The sequence below is a fragment of the Kogia breviceps genome, chromosome 16, assembly GCF_026419965.1.
Source record: "Kogia breviceps isolate mKogBre1 chromosome 16, mKogBre1 haplotype 1, whole genome shotgun sequence".
Lineage (NCBI taxonomy): Eukaryota > Metazoa > Chordata > Mammalia > Artiodactyla > Physeteridae > Kogia > Kogia breviceps.
In genome coordinates this window covers 44,312,109-44,331,100 of record NC_081325.1, presented here as the reverse complement: position 1 = coordinate 44,331,100, position 18,992 = coordinate 44,312,109, and the positions used below count along the sequence as shown (strand labels likewise).

The 18,992-nt window shown below is 36.0% G+C and overlaps 1 pseudogene; it reads right to left on the bottom strand.

Annotated features, from left to right (window-relative positions):
- Positions 1 to 12,254: 12,254 nt before the first annotated feature.
- LOC131743224 (NACHT, LRR and PYD domains-containing protein 12-like) lies at positions 12,255 to 14,737 on the bottom strand (annotated as a pseudogene).
- Between the last annotated feature and the right edge of the window lie 4,255 nt (positions 14,738 to 18,992).

Genomic DNA, 18,992 nt, shown 5'->3' with positions numbered 1-18,992 from the left:
AAGAAACTAAAAGCCCATCAATGGATTAATGGATAAAGAAGATGTGATATATATACACAGTGGAATATTACTTAGAAAAAAAATGAAATCTTGCCATTTGTGACAACATGGATTGGCCTTGAGGATATAATTATTCACTCTGATTGATAATTCTCAAAAAGGAGGAAAAAATAACGCCTTCAGTTCATTAATATGAATTAATCATGTTTTAGAATCCATATAGAAAGGATGGAGATACTGAACTCTATGATTTTTTTAAATTTGTATATCTATATCTATATATATATATTTAAAATCCTTTAAAAATAAAATTAAAATGTCAGACTAAAGAAAAAATAAAAATTATATGAAGAAGGGGCTTCATTATAAATAATCAGAGTACTTATAAGGCATTAAAAAAAAAAGAGAAAAGATCGTGTAATGGTAATTTTCAGAAAATAAAATCGGTAATTAAAAACAGGAAAATGTTCCAATAGACGCTAAATCTGAGAATTTCCTGGTAGGAAAAAAACATGAAAATTAGAACAACAATTAGATAGTATCTTAAAATCAAATCTTAAAGTTGGTCATCTCTGGTAATACAGGATCATTTTTAAGTTGGATATCTGCTTCTACTGCTATATAAACAAAATATTTCAATATAGAGGAAATTATAGAATAGTATTTGATACAGCTTAAATCAAAACTACCAGGCGGGCTTCCCTGGTGGCGCAGTGGTTGAGAGTCCGCCTGCCGATGCAGGTCTGGGAAGATCCCACATGCCATGGAGTGGCTGGGCCCATGAGCCATGGCCGCTGAGCCTGTGCATCCGGAGCCTGTGCTCCGCAACGGGAGGCCACAACAGTGAGAGGCCCGCGTACCGGGGAAAAAAAAAAAAAAAAATCGAAGCTACCAATTATATTCCCATATAGGAGTTGCTATTTTCACTAGGAACCAAGAGATTCAAATTGCTTCTGCATAATTAACTCACTAATTGATCAAATACCGAATGTAATTATGAGCCTGTTCAGTCACTCATAAAGCCTCTGATCATATGACATTGTTAAATATTCAAAAAACCTTTCAAATAGATAAACTAATAGGAAGAGTTAATTAGTATGTTTATTTGTGGTTCCTGTTGAAGGCAAAAATAAATGTTATATTATTTTCCATCAAAATTTTGTTGGAATATTTTATTCATAAATTTAAATTCTAATAAAGGTGATATTTCTGCAAATATCAGACACCTGATATTTTCCCATAAATCATGATGACAATAATTTCTAGTTTACCTTCTTCAAGAAAGAAAATACATTAAGGATAATATAGCATTAAGAGCCACTCTAACAAAATGTATTAAATGTTTTTAAAATTAAGCAAATAAATTCCTTGCTAAAAAATTGTTATATTATCTACTGTAACTCTAGCTGGAAAATTTAGCTTTTATTAATATTACTTTTGACAGAGCAGATGTCATTTCTGAAAAACAACTGATATTTGTCTTTTCATTTCTCTAAAATTAAAGAAAAAGCACTTAGAATTCTGTCCTTTGCATGAGACTATTTTCCTCCTTCACTGAAGGTATGTGAACAGTATCAAAAAGTCTTACTCTACCTTTAATTCATGATTTCCTTCAATTATGTAACTTTTTAAATAGTTCTTCTTAACATAGCAGCAATTCCTGTTGTAGAATTCCTTTTTTTATAACTCAGACATATAGTCTAATCACCCTTATGCACCTGCTTTGTCATTAATAAAATTCTTATTGAAAATTTACAATGCTTTTAGTATGTACCTATACAAAGCATCATATATCTAAATTTCTTCCAGGTACACAAATATCCTTTTAACACTCACCCCGCCCCCCCCAATATCAATGAACAAAAGATATACACGCTCACATAAGATAATAGTTGTTATTCAGTCTAATTCTAACACTTGTATGTAAACATATTCTATACTGCCATTGAAGACATTTTGAAGCAATATAATCTAAAGCTAGGTTTACTTAGTAAAGTAAAAAGCAAGAGTGCTTCTTCATAAAAATTGTTTCAAGAGATAATCATTTCATATCACTTTCCCATAGTTTTGACCTGAAGAAGCAGAAACAAATTGTATATACTAGTCTAGTATACTTTTGCTATTGATTATTTTTTAAAGAAGTACAGTGAACATGACCAATGAATAGAATGCATAATGTATGGGAAGATGAACAGTGAATAATAAATTTTTAGCTTAAACGAGAACCTCTTTCTCTCGAGGCTCAATAGTTTGATCAAGGCACTGGGTTTTAAAATGCAGCTTATAACCTTCCACACTGAAATAGGTGGGAGAATGCTTTTCAGATAAGATGTGAATAAGAAATCGTATCCTTTGGTTACATGTCTCAGGGAGTTGCACTTTTCCCTTTAATAAGTATCTCAATTTAAAGAGAGACGCCTCAGTAAAATGAAAATAAATGACAGTGCTATCTCTAAAGAGACAGTGTATTATTTTTAAATGGATGCTCTATCCCATGCTCTTCCCCATGACATTTAAATGCTTAAATTCGGCAGTCAAAAATAGGGTTAACTCATTCCCACAGACATGAAATTGAGTCTCCGTTTTTGTTCTAATTTGGAATGGAAAAAAGACAAGGAAAAAGAGCACCAAACCTAAATAATATTTTCACAAAGATTACATATAACAATAACCAGGGACATAGGGCAATCTCGAATATGTCATTGCAACTTAGAGCTAACCTTCTTGGTTACTGCCCTAATATTCTTTGTTACAGATATTCAAAAAGTGGAAAACAATTGTTAAGTAGTTATTAATAGATAATTATATTTTAAATGATTATTCATTGGTCTTTAGATTTGAATTTGAAATTTTTATTAGACTTTGAAGGTAATTGGATTTGAAACAATTCAATCACATAGACACCTGATATCATGCATCTTTACTATTTGACACAAATCAGGCATGCTCATGGCATCAAGGGTCTGACTGTCACATTTGTTTTGTCTGCAGCAAATTCAAAATGTTTGTAAAAATCTCAGGACATGTCCCCAAATTTTTACATTAGCCCCAATATAGTAGAAGAAATTTTGTGGGGGAAAATAACAATATACATAGATATTTTTGGTGATAGGATTTTCTCCGTCTTTTTCATTCTCATTTCACCCTGTTGAGGAAGGGTATTTTTAAACATTAAAATGCAGCTAAGTCTCTACTTCCCCATTCCCAGTTCTGCTCAGGATAAGAAAGTTGAAAACTTACTTCAATTTATACTGCTAGCATGTATTTGTTAGAACTTTAATCTCTATTATTTTCATTAATGTCCCCAATATTAGAAGAAAAAAATTGGTATAACTGATGTACTATTACTCTTTTAATTTCTAGGATTACACAGGTGTCAGCATTCAGGCATTGGAAATAAGAATGATGAAATAAACTAGATAGCATTTTTAGCATTTTTTTTCCTAGAAAGAAACAAATATCTGGGGCCCACAGTAAGAGATTCTGAATAATCATTGTGAGTTTTGTTTTGTTTCAATGTCCCAGGGGACTGTAAACTTTGGTCAAGACTGAAAAAACACTCACCTACATTGTGGTTTCACTGCAAGTTAATTATGCTGCGTAAGGGGATGAAATACAAACTTTGTCAAGTTTGATTACATCTACAGGTATCTCAACTCCCTGTATACTACTTCTAAATATATCTTTTATGCAGTGATGACTTGTTACTTCCATGATCCAAATCCCTTTGAAGAGAGCTGACTTCCCAGTTTTCTAAGTATGGATGCTAGACTACTTCCAGCGGACTGGATGTTATTTAAAATGTACAATCACAAGCAACTAGTCCAACTATATAACTTATCAACTTTTGAATCTTTACTGCAAACTGTAAATTGCAGCCATACACACCACTTAGATTGACAGGAATGTCTAAGAGTTATAATTGCCTTAGCAAAAGCAAATCTGTGGCTTTGCACAGAATGCTCAATCTTTTAAGCAAAGATGCTAACTGATAATTTCTCTGCTGACAAAAAGAAATGAAGTAAAATATTTCATGTGTTGATTAGTTATTTAATTTTTTGAAGTGCATAGGTAATATATTCTGCACAAATTTGACATTAAATGCTTATAGCTCTAATAGTATAGGGTGTACATAATGTATATTCATGAATTAGTTGTGCAATAGTTAAATGCATCACTGAAAACAGTTTTGCATTATGCAACATACAAACATTCATTTACTGATAGTTTGGTGATCCATTTGCCATTCTCTTAGTGTTTATTTGGACTTGATTTTCATATTCTTCCTGATATGTAAACATGCTAACCTATTAATTTAACTTCAGTATTCCAGTTCACTAGACAGCTTAATGCTCTTGTTACACAATTGCTCTTGTTCTTCATACTAAAATGGCAATTTTATGAAATCTTGTGGTAAGTATGAATATAGATTTACTAACGAAGTAAAGCTATTAATACATGAATTCATTCAACTCCTCCGAGTGCATACTTAATGGAACATACAGTCAACTAATATACTAGAAAATCTTTGAGAATGAGATTAACAATCTCTGGGCAATTTCAGCGTTTACTTGAGAAATATTCATTTCTATCAAGTTAGCTGATTCTATTCTTTTCAAAAGGGTACACAAATTTAAACTTCAAAATATAAGAATTTTAGAGAGAGAGACAGATTCTAACCACACTAAATTAAAGGAAAGGGAGGCACTTCTGACGTTACAATTTACCTTAGTTTGCAGAAGTGCACATTTGAGGTGGTTGTTTACTGAATATGGAGAAAACGTGAAACAATTCATGGGTGTGTATCATACTAGTGGTTAAAGAGCAGACATAAAAAATGACTAACCACACTGATGACTGCATCAATTTAACATAAGAAAATATATTATTTCCCAAAAGAAAACATTAATTTAAGAATCCCAGATTCAAGTTAAGCAAGTTCACAGTTCTTGTGTAGGAATTATTACTAATAATTTTTAGTCATTTATCAATTTACCTTCTTGGGGTGGAACCAACACTGAGATTTAATTTATCTACTTGTAAATTCATGAGAGTATGATGTCCACATTAATTTGTACATTAAGATATAGTTTTAATTTTCTTTAGTATTAAAATGTAAAATATAACTAAATTATGCTTAAAACATTTGGCTGAGTGTGTGCAATATTAATTGCATTTAAACATGGGGAACTCAGAAGTAAATGTCTCCAGGTTCTCCCAGTGCCATGATGACTAAGTCAGGACAGTAAATATATTTACTTCCAAAGTCCCTGGCTGTTACAGGACACACTCTAGCAAATCAACTAAGGAAATATGTTTCAGAGTAATGATGGTATTGTATTAATTTTAGCATGTACTTTTACCTTTATCATAGATTACAAGAATCTATTATGGTTTATTTTTTTCATAGTTAGTGTTAAGTGGTTAGATAAGTTTGCCAAAATATTTTGCATAAAAACCTATTCCATGGGCTTCCCTGGTGGCACAGTGGTTGAGAGTCCGCCTGCTGATGCAGGGGACACGGGTTCATGCTACGGTCAGGGAAGATCCCACATGCCGCGGAGCAGATAGGCCTGTGAACCATGGCCGCTGAGCCTGCGCGTCCGGAGCCTGTGCTCTGCAATGAGAGAGGCAACAACAGTGAGAGGCCCGCATACTGCAAAAAGCAAACAAACAAACAAACAAACAAACCTATTCCAAACTGCAAATATACATGTTTATAAATATATTATTTCCTCCCCTTTCAAACTCTCTAATGATTCCTAAGGAACTGTTTTACCTGGCAAATAGATTCTCTATTTCAATACACCTAATTCTATGGTAAGCCAAAAGACTTGGAATAACCAAAACAATACTGAAGAAGATGAAAAAAGTTTGAGAACCCACAATACTTTCAATAATTCCCATAAAACTTAGTAATAAAATGTGTGGTATTGGCAAAATGATAGACATATAGATCTGTGCAAGATAATGGAGAGTCAAGAAAATAAACTCATGAACATATAGCTAAAATTGATTTCTTGTAAAGACACAAAAGCAAATCAATTGGAAAAGAATAGTCATTTCAACAAATGATGCTGGAACAATTAATTGTAAGTCAATATCTAAAACAAAAAACAAAAGATCTTAGATACAGACCTTACACCTTTCAAAAAATTGTCTCAAAATGCACCTGAGATATAAATGTCAAAGGAAAAACTATAAAATTTCTAGAAGGAAACAAGGGGAAACTCTACATAATCTTGTTGATGAGGTTTTAAATATGACACCAAAAGCATGATACATTAAAAAATTGATAAATTGTACTATATAAGAATGAAAGTTTCTGCTTTATGAGAGAGAATGTTAAGAGAATGAAAAGGCAAGCCACAAACTGGGAGAAGATATATGTAAAACACATATCTGATAAAGAACACTGTGATGGTTAATTTTATGTGTCAATTCAACTGCCCAGTAGTGCTCAGATTAAACATTATATCTGGGAATGTCTGTGAGGGTGTTTTCAGATGAGACTGTCATTTGAATTGGTGGACGCAGTATATTGACATCCCCAGTGAGGCCTCATCCAATCAGATGAGGGCCTGAATAGATCAAAATGTGGAAGGAGAAATTCATCCCTTTTTTTCTGCCTCGGTGTTTGAGATGAGGCATCTCATTTCTTCTCTGTCCTTTGGAGTGGGTTTCATACCAGTGGCTCCCCTGGTTCTCAGGCCTTCAAATTCGTACTGAATTACAACCTCCCGGTTTTCCTGGGTATCGAGCTTGAACTTGGCATATTGTAGGAGTCCTCAGTCTCCGTAATTGCATGAGATCTATTCCTGATAATAAATCTCCTTAACATCTATATATCTATCTATCTCCCCATCCAACCATCTATTATCTATCTATCTGTCATTATCTCCTATATTCTACAGATCTATTTCTCTGAAAAACTCTAATACAGGCACTTATTCATAATACAAAAATAATTCTTAAAATTCCACAATAAGAAATTTAAAATTCTAGTTAAAAATGGGCAAATCAGCTGAAAAAAAAGCTCACCAAGATGTCAAAATATACAGATGACAGAAGCATATGAAAAGATGCTCAATATCTTTTGTCATTAAATTCCAAATTAAAACAATGAGATACTAGTATAGACCAACTAGAATTGATAACTTCCTAAATCTGACAGTATTAGTTTCTGACATGAATGTGAAGTAACAGAAACTCTCATTCACTGGGAATGCAAAGTTGTTCGCCCACTTTGGAAGACAGTTTGGCAGTTTCTTAGAAGGCTAAATTTTGCCTTAACATGCGATCCAGCAATCATGCTTGTAGATATTTATCCAACTGATTTGAAAATGTATGTCCACACAAAAATCTGAAAGTTTACAGCAATTTAAATCATAATTATCACTAGTTGGAATAAACCAAGATGCCCTTCAATAGGTGAATAAATTAAAAAACAAACAACAACAAAAACCAAACAGGAGTACATATGTTATGTATAGTGCAGTATTACTCAGCAATTTAAAAAGGGTTAACTTAGTAAACGCACACAAGGATATGGGTTAATCTTAAATGTTCACTGCTAAGTGAAAGAAACCAGTCTGAAAGGCTGAATACTGTATGATTCCATTTACATGACATTATGGAAAAATTAAAAGCTGTTGGGATAGTAAACACATCAGTGGTTGCCAGGAGTTGGAAGGAATATATTGAATAGGTAAAGCAAAGAGGAATTCTATTTATAAGACAGTGAAAAGAAATTTTATTTTAAAATATTATGTATGATATTGTAACTGGATATACATGACCCTAACCCATCTACAGAAATTTAAAACACAAAGAATGGACTTAATTTTTTTTTTTTTAATTAAGGAAGTCAGAGGATTCCAGAAAGGAATAAAGAATGTGACCAAAAAGAAAACCGTAACTGCCTTATAAATGTATGAAACAATCTCACCAAATAGGGTGAGATAAAAAGGAGCCAACTTAATTAACTTTGGAATTGAGTGGAGTATAAAAAAAACTAAAGCAAAGGGAACTCCACACCAGTACTGCAGTCTGGTTGAAATTAACAGCTAACATGATTTCCAATTTTGTGGTTTTATTCACCTGATTATCAAATGTGCATGAACAAATTCTTGCATTATAAATACATTTTTTAAAAGAAAACTGTATTCATTTGCAGTAAATCCCCCACCCCACCTTCGTTTCCCAGTTGATGCTTATTGTAGGGTTGCCACCTCCTTCCTGGGAAGGGCCATGGACCTTTGCTTTTCTTTCTCATTCACAACTCCCATCCCCTTTCTCAGAGCAGGAGGATGAGAAGTTAGATTGACACACAGGCAATTCTTAATCTACTTGAAATGCTGTAAGAAGCTTGATGCACTCTAGATGTGGCAGATGTTTAAGAATGACTTTGCCCTGTGCATGTTTTTGTGGGTTCTTCAGAGTCTGACCCCTCCAGACCCTTCTGATTGTGTGGGTCGTGCCTCTGCTTCCTCTGCAGCTCATTCCTCAGTAACTCTCTTACTGCTAGGATTCTTTACTATGTCAGACTTCCCTCTTGGGCAGACTCCGTTCTAAAATGAGGTCAGGCTCACACTACTGCAAGAGCTCACTGGGATTCATGCACTTATTAATCACTCCCAGAAGGAAGAACAGTTATTTGGCAGATGCTGCATTTACCCTGCTACCCTACAGGTAATTTGATCTTTCCCAAGCATGGGTCAGGAAATAGTCCTTGTCCTTCAATTTCCAGAGCACATAGCACATGCTCCGAATTGCTCTGTTAAAGCCTATTCATTATAGTTGAATTAGAAATTGCATTCTTTCATCCCTATCTCCTGTTCTTATTCTGGAGAAAGCCACAAGGAGTTTTTTTCAAATTAAATCCTCTTTAGCGATTTCCCTCCTTTAAATTTTTTTCATTTTCTGTTTCAAGAATTCTTGGTTCTGGGCTTCCCCGGTGGCGCAGTGGTTGAGAATCCGCCTGCCGATGCAGGGAACACGGGTTCGTGCCCCGGTCCGGGAAGATCCCACATGCCGCGGAGCGGCTGGGCCCATGAGCCATGGCCGCTGCGCCTGCGCGTCCGGAGCCTGTGCCCCGCAACGGGAGAGGCCACAATGGTGAGAGGCCCACGTACCACAAAAAAAAAAAAAAAAAAAAAAAAGAATTCTTGGTTCTTATTGTGTTTATGCTTCAGCTGAAACTGAGGTACAAAGAGTTCCATTCTAATATCATGTTATAGTGATCCACTTCTGCAGTGGAATTATTGGCATTTTAATCTCTTTTTATGTAAATCTCTCATTCCTAGAAAGAAAAGAAAGTAAAAAACAGACTTATAATTCAATTATTTACTTTTTTTATTTGCTATTTTTCTAATTTCATTCATTACAGATAAATCTTACTTTAATGTCAGTTAAATTAGAAACTATGAACTCCCATTTGTAACTGATACACAAAATTGTGAAAGGCTCCACTTAAAGACTTAAGCATTCTTTATTGAATGTTTATATGATCTATACAATACATTAGAGATAGTACAACTACAGAGTGGAAAAAAATACAAAATCCCATAACATTTTTTAAAGGTACTGTAGTAGACTGAACGTCTACATCCTAACCCCAAGAACATCTGAATAATATTATTTAGAAAAAAGTGTACTTTGCAGATGTAATAAGATTAAGATCTTGAGGTGAGATTATTCTCCTAAATTCAATGATAAGAATCCTTATAAAGAAGCACACAAAAGTGAGATAGGGAAAAAGAAAAGAAGGTCACGTTAAAGATGGAGGCAGAATTTGAGTGATGTATCACAAGACCAGAAACTGGAAAAGGCCAGGAAGAAATCTCCTCTAGAGTCTCCAGAGGGAAAATAGTATGCTAAAACCTGATTTTGGACTTCTAGTCTGCAGAATTGTGAGAGAATATATTTCTGACATGTTAAACAATCCCATTTTTGATAATTTGTTACAGCAGCATCAGGAAATTGATATAGGAAGTCAGTTAGGTTACATTAAAATACTCAAAAAATAACAAAAATATGGCACAAACATCCTTAATTTAATTTATCATTCATTTAACAATACAGAAAAGGTGATCAATGGCAGCAAGTAGCTCTTCTCAACAGACTCAGATCCTCCCATCTTTGTCTCCTTTATTCATAAGTTTGCTATAGTTTGCATTCTTTCAGGAGAGGGGAAAAGAGAGGGTGGAGGAGTCAAATACACTCTGTTCAAAATAAATCATTTCTGCACTTCCCTGGTGGCGCAGTGGTTGAGGGTCCGATTGCCGATGCAGGGGACGCGGATTCGTTCCCCGGTCCGGGAGGATCCCGCTTGCCGCGGAGCGGCTGGGCCCGTGAGCCTGCGCGTCCGGAGCCTGTGCTCTGGAACGGGGAGAGGCCACAACAGTGAGAGGCCCTCGTACCGCAAAACAAAAACAAACAAACAAAAAACCCCCAAACCCCACATCATTTCTGTTCCCATTCTATAAGAGAGAACTTAGTCACAATGTCACATCTCAATGCAAGAGAGGCTAAGGAATGTTCTCTATCTTGTGCTTGGCTATAGTGCTATAACTATGGATGAAGGAGGAAATGTTTAGATGAAATGCTAGCATAATTTGCCAAACTAGTGTTTGCCAAAATTAGAATTTGCCAAAATTGAAGTCAAGTTAATATTTTCAAATCATTACTATCTTCTACAAAATTGTAAGTGTACATACAAATATACAGCTTTATTTGTACTTCATATGATAGTAATTTTCAGAATGTGCACAAGGTACATTGTCTACATCATTTTTCTAAGATAAAATAATTCTAATGAAGTGATTTTACAAGAAATGATTCACACATTTTACTTAGATTTAGAAAAGCACAAATCCAATTCAAAAATTTTCTAATTTAAAGGTGCTATAAATGTTGAATAGTTGGCCATTTCTTGAACCAAATTTCTTCTTAGAACCAGGCATTATTCAGTGTATTATAAGGGAATTGAACACCCAGAATATATCACCACACTTTTATTAAAACCTTTGAAAGGACAAAAGTTATAGATGCACTTTAAATAACTTTAAAATGTATCAGATGAAGATAAGGGAAAAATATAAATGAAATATGGAAAAATCTCTTGTACTGTCAGTAACAAGAAAATCTACTTCCCTTGTGAAAAAAGAAACAAAAACAAAAAACAGTGACTTCTGTCACACAAATGGTAAATACAAAACTTGCTTTTCACCTTTATAGCTAATTAAATTTCTTGATGTATGCATTTTGAAGATTCTGTTCAGTTTCTTCTAAAAAAAATATACACTAAGTTTTAAGAACCTAATAAATGTCTTACTCAAATAGCTAATTTACATGTTTCAATATCAACATACTTTATTTAATGTGAGTAATCATGGAACATTTATTGATATCCACAGGAATGATGTCTTCAGAATCTGAGTTACTTCCTTTTAAAAATTTCATAAGTTACAAGGTCACTAAATATTTTATCTCTACAAATTTCTTCCACTTCCCAGTAAATTTTGGTCTTTCTAGACATCTTCACTATGGATTCAGCATGGGATGCTCATGGCATTCTTGTGAAATTTCTCAACAATCATTAGTTTGTCTGAAGTTTCCTAGCTCAAATCCCTGATAGTAAAATCCTGGTTGATTTCATTCATGTTTTCATCCAAAGCATGGTATAAGTTATTGGCTGGCCCATAGTTGCCTAACAATGACAGGCGTCCAACCATGGTCCAATTGGCTCCAGCCAGGGGACAAAATCATAGTGAAAAACAAGATTGCAAAGTTTGTTATTGGGGCTGTTGGCATAACAAGCATTCTGAGGTTCACCAGTGTTCCAGACTCTCTAATATCTTTATTGCACCATTAATCTTTGAGAATAGGGTTTTTCACCTTTGACAGAATTGACATGTATGCCAAATACTTTGTTGTAGGAGTTGTCTTGTGCATTTTAGGATATTTGCAGGATTCCTGGCCTCTACCCACTAGATGCCAGTAGCTTCCCCCACCCCAATGTCTCCTGTCATTGCCAAGTGTCCCCTGGTGGAGCAAAATCACTCTCAGTTGTGAGCTTCTGCTCTAGAATCATCTGGGACCTTTCTCTAAATTCTCTTCATGGCACCAACATACTTCAGACTAAAACTCCAAGCTCAGTCACATGATGATTACATAAACCCCAAGCAGAAAGGATTTATTCTGCATTATAAATTTGTCTCTTGAGGAAATAAAAGGCCTTATCATTATGTTGATTAGCAGGTCCTGGGATGATCTTCTTCCCTCCTTACTTCAAGAGAAGAAGCAGTAGATAGAACAATTTGGCAGCCAATGTCTAAGTAAGATTTTGTTAGGTGAAGTACTGCCAGTCTTCCGTGGGTCATTTTCTTAAGGCTTGTTCCAAATAACCAGAGGACTTGAAGTTTGCAGCTGGGATGACTCAGGCTCTATCATAGCAGCCTGATACCTGTGTTTCCCAGCATGTTGTTGGTCAGATAAACTCTGTCATTGTCTGGTTAACCCCCAGGCGAGAAGAGAAACCTCAAATCTCTGCTTATGAGCCCATAGCTATCCAGCCATAGTTTCTGGAATCCACAGGTGGGGTGTCATAGGCCCTCACACAGCAAACATATGCCCCAGTTTCCCACGTCATTCAAACTCAGATCCAACTCCCAGAGGTGGTGGTTGGCCTAGGGCACAGCAGAGAGACACTCAAAGGCTGCAGAACTGAGCCATCAAATGCCTAACCAGAGGGTCTGGAGTTTACTTGGATGCCTGAAACCCTCATATAGCAGCAGAACTTGGGTTCCCCAGGTCGTTCAAGTTTAGATACAACTCTGCCAGGCTCTGATTCACACTGAGGGTGGAAGTCAGGTCTTCACAGGCAGCAGCAGTGACTTGCAAATCTTAACTTCAAGATCCTCAGCCAATGACTGGGTGCCTCAAGCTTAACAGAAAAGCCTCAGACCCAAATGCTCCAGTGCACTTGGTGCTGAGCAAGGAAGCAGTGTCCTGTCAAGCCACAACCTCCAGAGGACACTTCCTCAACTGAATCATCTGCAGACTGCATTTGGGATGCTGGAGCCCCTCACAGAGCAGTTCCATGCCTGGCAACCTCAAGTCATTGGTCCTTAGGTCCATCCTTATAAAATTCGTATTGGATATCAGAACTGCTGTGAGGTCCTGATAGGCAGGGCTAGAAACTCAGCACCTCTACAGCCTCAATTCTGCAGTTTGCATTTGGGTTGTCTGAGTCTTTGACAGAGCAGTTTCACCCCCCAGGTTCTCAGGGCATTGCAATACAAAACCAGTTCTATCAGATTTGGATTAGAGCTTAGAGCATCAGCAAGCTGTTCACTGTAGATGTCTGACAAAACATTCCTCTCGGCTGACTATGCCAATAGCATCTGGACCCTGAAGTCCACCTCACCCATCTTCTTCATCCACACTGTAGGCAGTCCAGTACCAGTGCAGCACTGGGATGCTCCTGCAGCTCATCACACAAAAAGGAGGAAACCTTGGTGGTGATATTGCTGACCATGACCACTTGGAAGTGGCTCAGGGCCTGTTGGGTAAATTCATCTTTCTGGATCTCATAAAAGCAGCTAAAGAGCTACCAGAAACCCTGCTGCAGGTAGAGCTCTCACTGTGAGCTTTGCTTTGGACTCACTCTGATAGTTTGACCTTGATGCCAGGGGAGACCTTCTAGCAAAGACTTTTCTCAAGGTAGCTTCTTATTTCCTCATTCATATGGGGAGTGCCAAGAAGCTCTTTTCTGAAAATGCTACTCAGCCAACAGCATCCTCACATTCGGCTCTGGGCTGGACCCACTCTCCCCAACATCCAGGATATAGTACATGACCTCAAAGAGCTCCTGGAAACTCAAGTGGATGAAGCTGTAGAACACTGCACAGTCGACGTCCTTATGGAAGATGATCACCTTGAGGGAGGAAGAGATATCCATCCCATCAAGCCATGCTTCTGGAAGTCCTACTCCTCAAATGGGATTTTCTGATACCCGAGACCATATGCCACCAAAGAGCAAGGGCTGGAGAATTGAGGTCCCTGGCATCAGACTCGGAGGTAGAGCATGTAAACTGTTGTGGTGTCCTGGATGTCTGTCTCAAAATCCCCCCTGCCACTTTCTAATTGCTGCTTGAACCAGGTACAAATGACCCAACATATGGTGGAGACAAATCATAGAGTGAAAAGGGACTTCTTGTTTTTCATGAAATTGAAGGGTTTACCAGTCTGCTTAACATTGTGGAAATACGTGTAGAAATACTTCTTCCTTTCTGTGTCAGAGAAGTCCAGTATCTCCACATGCTTGAGATTCTGGAGCAAGCGATAGAGCTTCTCCAAAGCCATGGCTAGCAATGATGAGCAAAGACAACCGAGGCAGCAGGTTATTCTGAATCAGACTGCTAATGAGAAGCTCTGTGAGCTGTTTTTCCTCCCAGCAGAGGCACCAGGGTCCCTGGGGGTTGTAGAAAGAGGACTTGAACTCCTCAAAGCCATTTATGATGAAAAGGAGGCACTCAGGAACTTAGACAAGCCCCCGGTAGGGCATGCTGGGCTCTGGCCAGCAACTGGAGATAAGATGTTGCATGCTCTGCTCTGAGGTGCTCTAGTTCATCTCCCTTCAGTTGATGTAGAAAAGACAATCAAACTTGTCTTGGAAGAGCCTCCCATTGGACCAATCCAGCATCACCTTCTGGACCAGCATGAATTTGCCCATGTCCCTCCAGGACAACAGTGTACAGTGGCTGGGTGGTGCTCCTTACCTCTCATACCATTATTCAACTTTTAATTTCTAACCCTAAATAAACCTTTAAATGTTGTTAGAGCAGATAAAGTGACATAGAAGGCAATTCACAATAGTTGGTGTTATGGTTGATTTTATGTATCAACATAGATAGGCCCTAGATTCTAATTATTTAATTATTCTAATAATTAAATTAATAAAGTAATAATAATTATCCTAATTATTTAATCAAACACTAAGTCTAGATATTTCTGTGGAGGTATTTTGTAGATGTTTCTAACATTGACAAGCAGTTCAATAAATAAAGGAAATTGCCCTAAAAAATGTGGATGAGCCTCATCCAATCAGTTGAAGGCCATAATGGCAAAAACAAGTTTCCTAGAAAATCTTTGCTCAGGATTGCAACCTCAGCTCCTGTTAGAGATTCTAGCCGGTCTGCTCTACAGATTTCAGACTTCCTAGTCCCCACAATCACATGAGCCAATTCCTTATAATAAATCTCTTTATATTTAATATATATTAATTTATATATAGTAAATCTCTTTATATATATCTTTGTATTTCACTAACATATAATATACATAAGCCCAAATTGCTTCCGTTTCTCTGACAAATTCTGACTTACAGAGGTGTATTTTATGAAGATATACAACTACTCTTCTCTATTGCTTTCATTTTATTTATTGGGTATGTGTAACATAAGTGGAGGACAATACTGTTTTCGTTTAAGCACGTTTATCTGTTAAATTTTGTAGAATCTATTCTAGTATATCAATTATCATTAATCCAAAGAAGATCCTACTACCCACAATGTTTAGACAAGGTGCCAATGCCAGTATTAATAAAAAATACATTTTAACATCATATTCCCTGGTGGAGGGAAGTAATGCAGTCATATTTAAGTCTGTGAAAGCAAGAATAGCAGCTATTTCTACAACTAAAGTTTGTCCAAATTGGGGTCAACTATCAGGACATTTCTATTTGAAATGACAAATAATAATGGTTCTTTTAAAGATTGAGTATGATAGGAGTGAAAAAGAATGTGGGATAAGGCATGCAGTCAGAAGAGATGAGACACAGTGTTTACTTTATATTTTATAAATTTTGATACCAGGAAACTCAAACTCTACAGATTCTGTTTACCCACATTTAAACTGGGACATATTTTTATCCTTATCACACAAGATTATTTTAAGAATGAAGAAAGTGTTAATTTAATAAAATGAAGTTCAAAACTAATATTTATTTGCTATTTATTTCTATAGTATTATTTTTTCAATTTCTGGTAAGATCCTGAGGTTAACTCTAATAACGGTTTTAACACTTCTATTGCTTTTCACTAGTAGCTGGTTCTTTATTCCATGAGTGATCCATGGAAACTGTTGGAGGCAAATAGAGTAGCCAGCAAGCCAGCAAAGGGGTAAGACCCAGCTCTGCTCTCTGTAAGACTGAGCTTATGCCTACACAAGCATCGTAATGATTCTCTCTGACCTACTTTAAACATTTTTATAGTTACATAACCATAAAAGACTAATCCAAGAAAATAGAGTTAAAATAGAAATTTATAGTGATACTATAACTAGCACTGTCAGGGTAGAATGTATGGTTAGGAATTCTGCCTATGAATGTGTTTCTATCTGTGCTTGAAGATGGAAGCGATTATATAGCTATTGCCTGTGAGAAATAACAATTATAGATAATATTGATTTTAATTGGAGCTGGGGTGATTTAAAATATAATAGTATCAAAGTCTTAACGTTTATAGAAAACTAAAATGATATTGCCAATATTAAGAGAGGCAGAAAAGAGATATGAAAGGATACCAAAATGTTTTCCCTTTCCAGCTATAGAAAAAATTAGATACTTCAAAATTTACTCTGTATAAACTAAGTAAGAGTAGTCTAGTTGATGATGTGTTAACAAACATTTCCCAAACCTCCATGCCTTGAAGCAACAAGAATTTATTTCTTTTCTACATTTTAAATTTGTTCTGGGATACAAGTTAGTTAGTGTCATACCATGTGGGATATCGCTGGGCATGGTGACAAGAAGATGGACTTTTACAGTAGTACCCAATCCCTGCACCATTAATAAGTATTGGCCAAGAAATAAATCTTTGCTGCTATATGCCACTGAGATTTTGAGGCTGATTATCATCACAGAATATCTCTCTCCTGATTGAAATAGATATTTGTACCTGAAGCAGGTTGTCCATGGGCATGGTTCATCAGTTTGCACAGAAGATATGAATATTGGAATCTGGAAAATAATGATAAATGTTATACAGTAGCAGAAAAAAGTAAAACTATCCCTGGCAATATACTAAAATATCATGTATCTCATGAAATTTTAACTCTGGGACAAGAAGTTTGAAAACACTATTAATAGAACACATTTGTTGTTGTTTGTTGTATTTGATAAGGTACTGCCAGAAAAAGAAGAGCTCAGGAAAAACAAAACAAAACAAAAACAATAGAAACCCCAGCTTATCAGAATTAAGAACAAGAATTAAGAATAGGACTTCCCTGGTGGCACAGTGGTAGAGAGTCTGCCTGCCGATGCAGGGGACACGGATTCGTGCCCCGATCCAGGAAGATCCCACATGCCGTGGAGCGGCTGGGCCCGTGAGCCATGGCCACTGAGCCTGCGCGTCCGGAGCCTGTGCTCCGCAACGTGGAGTGGCCACAACAGTGAGAGGCCCGCGTACCGCAAAAAAAAAAAAAAAAAAGAATCGACAGACAAGATAATTGAAGTCCTATAGATTCATAAGAAGAAATTATTTTTTACCATACCCTCTCATTATTCCAGAAGAAAAGAAGAACAAAAAAGATTTGAGCTATAAATATTTATTAAAATTTAGCAATATGAAAAAAAAAAATTAGTATTTTATGACCCATGGTTAAAAACTGAGTGGATAAAGATGTCCCAGTACAAGCATGACCTTACTATTGTGTAAGGTCTAGTACTTTTAACTGCATAAGGTGACTCAAAGAATTGAGGCTAGTGGTAAAATCACCAAATCAAAGACATTTAAGCTCAGGGTACCTATATTTGGGTCTATTGTAGAGGCAGCAAGAAGTAAAGCAATATAGCAAATTTGAGAATTATCTCAAAGAACTTTCTTTTTTTAGCTATTTTTATATATAGATAACTGAGATCAAATACATAAAATTCCTAAAAAATTAATAAATACTGTAAGGCACAAAATAATTCTTGGACTTCTAACTACTTAAAGGCAGGACGTTGTCTGAGACATATGCTTTGTTCTCAAAAGATTGACATTGCCCAATGCTTATTTCACAGAAGCCAAAGTGGCTAAAGGCAGAGGAGAATCTCTCAGAGGGGCCCAGGAAGAATGGCATTTAAGGCCATTTTCAGGGAGCAGGAACAGTCTAATTAAGGAATGTTGTCCAGTCCTGAGGTGGAAACCATGACAATGTTGGCTCAGAGGGATTTAAGGATTGATATAGACCAGGGACCAATGCAAGTTTCCATTTTTTTATTTTTCCAGATTGTAGATCTAGTATTTCTGCAGAACACAATCCACCTCTCTATGTTGCATTTGTGGTGAGAAGATAATTTGTCCTGTGAGTATATAAGTTCTTGGATCAAGAAAACACACAAGTGAAGCTGAAGTGGATGCAACTGTTCTAATAGAGACTAAGTCTCATAACCCAGAGGTACTAGATTTTGAGCTGTCTCAGGAATAGAAGGTGTTATAAACTGCCTCCCTGGCGAAGATGTTTAGTATGTTTTATACATAGAAAGAAAAGAGAACCAAATGTGATTTATGGTAAAGCCTTTTAATGCTCTTCTATATCTGGTTTAACTTCTCTTTAGATATATGGGAGGCTTGCAATTACACAATTGCATAAATGACAGGGCCATGTACATACTTCTAATTAGACTTACATAAAAAAATAATGAAAATGGGAAATATATTAAGTAGATACTGGATAATAATTTTTTGGAAGTGAGTAAAATGACAAATTACCAGATATTGAAATCCTAGTGCATATTGAACAAGATAAATTAATAAAAATCCAGAATTATGTAGTTATCATAATTTAAAATGTTCAGCAACTATAGAAAAATAAATCAGTGGAACACAAAATAGAATTTAGAAACAGAGTTACACATAAATAAATAATTGATGTATGAAAGAACTTGCATCATATACCAGGGAGGAAAGGATGGACAGCTCAGAAAAGAATACTGAAATAATTGG